General features: G+C 47.0%; 1 protein-coding gene across 5 annotated transcripts in view; it reads right to left on the reverse strand.

The window, feature by feature from the left end:
- sec31a (SEC31 homolog A, COPII coat complex component) overlaps window positions 1-6,459 on the reverse strand; it is an 88,737-nt gene extending 82,278 nt beyond the window's left edge. For 3 of the 5 annotated variants that reach the window (XM_063043455.1, XM_063043456.1, XM_063043454.1), the window contains exon 1: window positions 6,100-6,457. The gene's annotated coding sequence lies outside the window, so the exon portion shown is untranslated. Of the gene's footprint in view, window positions 1-6,099 lie in introns of all 5 variants that reach the window. The other 2 variants (XM_063043453.1, XM_063043457.1) reach the window with 2 other exon arrangements.
- Between the last annotated feature and the right edge of the window lie 823 nt (window positions 6,460-7,282).

Consider the following 7,282-nt stretch of genomic DNA (forward strand, 5'->3'; position numbering starts at 1 on the left):
GAACTGTTCCCAACAACCTATGGTCTCACTTTCAAGGCCTCTTCATCTCATGCTCTCAATATTTATTTATTATTATTACTTTTTTCCCCTTTCTTTTTGTACTTGCACAGTTTGTTGTCTTTGGTTGTTTGTCCGTCCTGTTGAGTGCGGTCGCTCACTGATTCTATCGTGTTTCTTGTATTTACTGTGGATGTCCACAAGAAAATGAATCTCGGGGTTGTATATGGTGGCATACACGTAGTTAGTAAGTTTACTTTGAACTAAAGAGCTGATTGCTGACTTCAGGAGGGTGTACGTGGGGGATTGGTGGTGGAGAGAGTCAGCAGCTTTAAATAACGGGGCATTAACCTGTGCCCTGGGCCCTGCAGCTAGACGTAATCGTGAGGAAAGCACGCTAGTGCCTTTACTCTTGGGAGGTTCAGGAGATTCAGCTCGTCACCGAACACTCTCACCAGCTCTTCCCAACAGTTGGACGTACTCCGACTGGTCCCACCGTGGCCTGAATGCACAGAAGCTGCAAAGAGTAATGGAGTCTGTACAATACATCATTGGCACGTCCCTCCAACGTCGGTGGCTTCTACAGGAGCTGCTGCCTCAAGGTCCCCGGCATCTGAGCCATGCCATCTTTTCACAGCTACCATGACACAGGAGGTACCACACCACCAGATTCAAATACAGCAGTCTTTCTTCAACCATTCAGTTCTTGAACCAACCAGCAAAACCATTAACACCACAGAGACTCTGATCAACTCGCTCTAAAACGAGTTTAGTTTTGTTTTGTTCTAATTTTGCTGTCATGTAGGATATATGTTTAATTTGCTTTTCTCTTGCGAAGGCTGCGTGCACATTGCCAGGTCCCTGCAATGCTGCTGCAAGCGAGTTTTCGAATGCACCTGTGCCTGCGTGCACAACTATAGAGTCAGCCGTGTCTTTGACTTCAACAACTTAAATGACCGTCAAAAAGGAGGAATGCTAAAATGTGAATGAATGGGCAGGTGAGGACTGACACTGCAATTCTGTGACATCCACTACCGGCGAGGTTTGACACTGAATGTGAAACTCCAATAAGGGGGGGCTCAACTCCAACAGGAACATTATAGCCACGATACTAATGAAATCTGAGCTACCATACGTGTAAAAGTTTGAGACCTACAAAATCCTGAATTTGATGGTTCAGTGACAGAGTGGGTTTCTGTTGACACATAGTTCTTATTCCCGTACCTGTCACAACTGGGATAAGGTCCCCTTGTCTTTCCCTACATTCCCACGAGCCTCCATATCCAACACCTCATTTTCCGCAACTTCCGCCATCTCCAACGGGATCCTAACACCAAGCACAACTTTCCCTCCACTCTCCCCACCCAGCTCTCCGCAGGGGGCTCGTTCTCCACGTGGCTCTCTCCCCACTGATCTCTCCCGAGATTACCTAACGGAGTGGCTCAGTGGAGTAGCGGTTTGCGTAATGCTAACACACCGCCAGCGACCGGGGCTCAATTCCACCGTGGTCTGGGAGGAGTGTGCACATTCCCCTGTGACCGCTTGGATTTCTCCCCAGTGACTCCAGTTCCCCCACATTCCAAAGGTGCAGAATTTATAGGTTAATTAGTCACGTGAGTATTATTGGGTAGCAAGAGCTGACTGGGCCAGGAGGACCCTCTCCTGTGCTGTATATCGAAATAAGAAATTAAATTAAGTACATTGTCCAAGTATGAGTTTTCTCCTGGTCAAAAAGAAAACCAAAAGTGAGATGTGTGTTAAAAACCACATAAAAATAGGCTGAAGTAGATCTATTATGTAAATCAATAGCTGATGGTCAGAACAGATTTGATGGACCATTTATGATGGGCAATATCAGATTAACTACTTATGAAGATAGTCAATATATTGATATTAATCACAGGATTCCACAGAATAAAACAATTTCATCTTTATTTATAAACTAGAAGGAACAAATTCTTAACAAAATTAACAAATAGGACAAAGGAGAGGCCAATTAGATTATTTGCAGGATGGTGGCACTGGTAGGAGAAGGGGGGGGGGGACAGAGGGGAGAGGAGACAGAGAGGAGAGAGAGAGGGGTGGGGGGGGAGAGGGGGAGGGAGGGAGGACGGGGGGAGAGAGGGGGGGTCAGAGAGAGAGGGGGGGAGAGAGGGGGGGGAGAGAGGGGGGGGAGGGAGATGAAAAAATGATTTCATCTGAAAAATCAATTTCTAAGATTAAGAGCATTAAACTATTACCAAAGGATCAACCTTCATCCAAAACCATTTACCCAAATGAAACTCGATTAAATTCAGTTGCCCTACAAATTACAGCACTCCTGAATGTAAGCTGACCTCGAAATCATACCCGAGAGGGTCTTGTGGATCTGTTCTATACCCAGGTTATCACCTACCTGTCTCTCCCTTGGGTCTGCTTAAGGCATCGTGCTGGTCACAATCGGAGAGTTGCTGGAGAAACCCGGAAGCTGAGCCCTCCCCAATTCATACACAGGTCCAGGACACAAGTATCAGTCGATCGATCATCGTGGGGAGAGTTTGGTCCAAGCACAATCTCACTTGTACACGCACACTGAACAAGTGATAATGGCCGATAAGCCAGAGTACACCAAGAGTACTGCTCACTCCTTAATGCTGAGGGTCCGCAGTAACAATCTTTTTGCTCGTGTACTTAAGAATGACACTAAATTATCTGGAATCTTCAACGTTTACACCAAATGTTGTGGCCCTGCCCCTCACTGAGCACACACAATCAAAACTGCGAGCAGGGACTGAGTAATTTCATTTTGCTGAGGGACCAAACGTAATGTTCCATTATGAATTATTATCTCGTTTCAGACACATCAACTTTGAATGTTCCATTATTAAATTATCTTTTGTTTCAAACACATCCACTTTGACTGTTCCATTATGAATTATTACCTTCTGTTTCAATCGCATCGACTTTGTAGTCAGACGGCAGAGTGTCGATGTGAGTAAGGTTGGCTTCAAACCGAAGTCCCTACATGCTCCACGGACTGTCTTGGCTTTCCCACACGGAGGGTGCTACCATTCCAGAAGGATGGATCTAGATGTAAACCTCTGCCAAAATCCTACCACTGGTCAGTGAGGGAACGACAAAGCCAGAGTGACACTGGTTCCCCCTGACAAACCGCTGTGCCTGTGATAGAGAAACAGTCGCCATCGCTGCCCACGACTCCTTACTAATGTCTGCCTGCAGTGCCAAATGTAATCATTTAGTTTACCACAAAGCAGACCAGCTTTCTCGTTTTTGCGCATCAAGCAACATTTTTTCAGTACTCAGTAAACCATTCAATCTTTGAAAAAGCATTCCTGACTCTGAAAGAGGTACAGTGCCGTTGGTTAGACACAGACCCGCATAGTCGACTCCTTGCGATCATCAAGGTACACGATTTCACTTTGCAGCTACCGTGGTCGTCCAGGGAACCCTGCAACGCAACAGAAGTACAACTCCGATCATCCGACGCCCTTCGAAAGTTCGATGGGGTCAGAATCGCAGACCTTGTGCACTACTGCACGCTGCTGCTATTAATGCCCAAACACACGTTTGCTTCACTTTTATTTTTACCTATTACCCTGTCATACCCTAAAGTTTCCGGTGAACCTGACAGACCTGAGATGATTATTGACTTTGGGAGGTCCCTGAGCCAGTCCTCATCGGGGTATCGGAAGTGGAGAGGGTCAGCAGCGTTAAATTCCTCGGTGTCACCATTTCAGAGGACCTGTTCTGGGTCCAGCTCCTGACTGCCATTAAACAGAAAGCACGGCAGCACCTCTGTCTCCTTGGAAGTTTGCACAGGTTCAGCATGTCATCAAAAACTTTGACCAACTTCTATAAGAAGTGTGGTGGAGAGTATACGGACTGGCTGCATCATGGCCTGGTATGGAAACATCAATGCCCTTGAATGGAAAATCCTACAAAGGGTAGCGGATGGTGGCCCTCGCTGCCTCTCAGCACACCTATACAGAGCACTACTGCAGGAAAACAGCATCCACCACAAAGGACCCCCAGCATTCTCACTTCTTTTCTCAAATCCTTGTGTTCCCTTGTTGAGAGGAATTTCCCCCAACATAGTTTGTCAGGAATTGAGACATTTCACACCAGGTCTCTCCAGCACTGCAAAAAGAGATTTTAAAAAATACGCAAGAAATATTCTCCTCCTTCCCACTTTTCCTATTTTACTGTAGCAAATTACTTTCAACTACAGGAAAAGTGAAAAAGCAACTTAACAGTATGACAGCACTCCAATGGAACCCACTCTGTAACGTCATCACTGCAGAGTACACTGTAACCTCATCCTGCCCCCGTCCCAGACTTACACGTTTTGACATGATAGGAAAAATCATTAGCTAAGACTTCACAAGGCCCTTTAACTAGTTTTACACAATACATTCTGCCTCCTGCCCCAGGGTCTGTATTACAAACATCCATGTTAATTCAGTCCATAATCCAGAAAAAGCACAAAAAATATTCAACACAGAAACCACACCGCTACATTTGTGTCTTGAATGGCATCAAAACAGAAACAACTCGTAAGAAGGAACAATCATTAAAAGTGAGGAGGAGAGGAATGATTTCTGACACGCCTACATATGTCTGTAAACATATCAGATATTTAAATTGAATATTATGGGGCCTTGATCATGTACAGACGGTGTTCGTACTTCAGGGACAGTCTATGCACTAATTAGTCAATGCACGTGAGGCATGTAAAGTAAAACTAGTTGATTTATTCACGCAGGTACTGAGAAGTTCACCAACATAACCACGTGATGACCTCATGAACAACAGAAAATCTGCAGATGCTGGAAATCCGAGCCTCACACACAAAACGCTGGAGGAACACAGCTAATGATCTGATGTTTAACAGTGCCTGTTCAGGAATATATTTTGGCCTGGAAATCATTAAAGGATTTCCTGGAGTGCCACAGGATCTCTTGGATCCAACCAACAACCCATCTCAACGTCTCATCCAGAAAAACGGCACGTTAAAAAGGGTACCGAAACAGTTCAGAGCCAGTTTAGATGTTATGTTTTGTTGATGCAAGACTAACTGAAAGAAAATCACAGGCAGCCCAGGGATAAAAGCGTGCACTAAAAGTGTGTTATTTCAGTGAGACTCACGTATGATGTGGTGCCGTGCTGATGTATGCCATTCACATACTTTTACATACAACCCATAATGAATTATGTAAACAACAAAAAATGCTTGATGAAACAGTATATTTATAATATTACTGAAATATTAAATAGTGCCAGCGTCGTCAGAGGAGGGGTGAAACCGCCAAGCGTCTGCATCAACTGGAAGTGAGCTACCACTGCCGATCCCCAGCAAGGCAATACCACAATTGCACCAGTGAAGAAATATACTGGCATCAGGATTAAGATGTAGTGCATCGTTCCACCTTTGGTGTGGACAATAGTGCTGCTTTCATTGAGTTACTCCAGAGCAAATTAATCCACCGATTCCTCACATTTTCATTTGTCAAGGGGATGGAGGTTATTTTAAACCCTTGCTTCCAGAACTGCATTAACAAGAGACTGTCTTTCACATCAAATATTAAAACAAGGCCCAAGGTGGCTCCCCAGACAGCACCATTCAGAAAGCAGGAGAGGTCTGGCCAGCATACACCCCAAAACCAGGGGAAGAGGAGCAAACCGGGCTCGTAAACCCCGGAACCATAGACAGACGGCGCACAGCTGAGGGTTACATGCACTGCAGGCAGACAGCGCTCTGGAACAGTGACAGAGGGTAACCCGCAGGTAACACAGATTACCAGCCACCTGAAGCTGACTGCAACACCGGCAGGATCACCTGAAGTTGGATTCGGTGCGAGGAAGTGCACTAATTAGGATCTTAAAGCGTAGCAAAGGCAGGATCGATCAGCAGGATAAGGTCCACGAAGCTGTATTAAATGCAATGCCTTCAGTGCAGTGACCACGGCCCGGCAATCCGGCTCCCTTCCCCCGATCTCAGCCCGGTGCGATCCAAAGCGGCTGCCGAGGCCCAAACTCGGGAGCAGGGACTCGGCGAGAGCTCACCCCGCTTCCCCTTCCACTACCCCCCGGCCCCCGGCTCACCTCGGGCTCCTGTCCGCGAGTGCGTGTCGGTGCCGCGGCCGAGCCAGCCCACGCTCCGGTGCCGGGTCCCACAAGTCCACGTCGCCACCAACGTGGCAGCCAAAGCAGATTGGACCGGAGCAGCAACACTTCCGCTTCCTCAGCAGCCGGAGTCCGCCCAGCCCGGCTGCATTGCACACCCAGCAACCGGCAGCCTAGCAGTAATGTGCCCGGTCACCAAACAATGCCGTCCGTAACCGGTTCTGCAAGTGACCACACAGGGGCAAGAGTCTGGGTAACGGCACACCCACATCTACAACACAATCCGATAGTCAGAACTCTGCTGCAACAATCAACCGAGCAGTATCACAGCCATCATCACTTTGTTATGCATCTCCATAGGCTTGATGGAATGGTTACGTAAAATGATAATCCCGTGCTGCCACTGCTCTCAACATTTGAACATCCTATGAAAACATGTTGTCATGATTTTCTCCCCTTTTCAGCACCGCCCTCCGGGGATTAGCACAAAGATAATGAAAAATGGCTCCATCAGCAGAGCCGAGGCACAACTCCGGTAATCCGCAGACAGACGGTTCAGAAATTCCACCGTGGGTGTTGTTTTCACCAGGTGACGTCTCCTGCAGAACTCAGCAGGGCTCGAGGCTGACTGTAAGATTTATTAAGATACCATGTACTATCCAAAAAAACAAAAGTGAAGTGAAAGTGTATTTATAACATCCAATAGTTTGGAAAATCTGTCAGAATATTTGATCTGCTGAATCGGGTAGATGGTGCTTCACCTGCTGAGTTCCTCCAATGTTTTGTGCATCTCTGGAAAATCTGCCAGTCTGACACGACCTCAGTATGGAGCGACGGTAGAGTGATCATTCAGGTTGGGAATGCTGTTCTCCTAGGGGGTTTCTGGGATGTTAGGCTGGCTTCCCCTCATGGAAAACGCCTGTGCGTGACTTTGTTTAAAGGGGAGGGGAGCCACACGGTCCTTGTCAGATCGGAGTCAGGGTCCGGTGCTATGGAGAGCAAGACGCCTGGGGACCCTTCACTGCCGTTGTGATGTGTCATCGTCAGCAGTTTTAATCATAGAGTGAAACAACACAGAAACAGACCCTTCGGCCCAACTGGTCTATGCCGACCACCCCATTCTCCTAGTTACCCGCACACAAACCTTCACCCTACAAGCCTT

The sequence above is a fragment of the Mobula hypostoma genome, chromosome 3 (assembly GCF_963921235.1).
Source record: "Mobula hypostoma chromosome 3, sMobHyp1.1, whole genome shotgun sequence".
NCBI lineage: Eukaryota > Metazoa > Chordata > Chondrichthyes > Myliobatiformes > Myliobatidae > Mobula > Mobula hypostoma.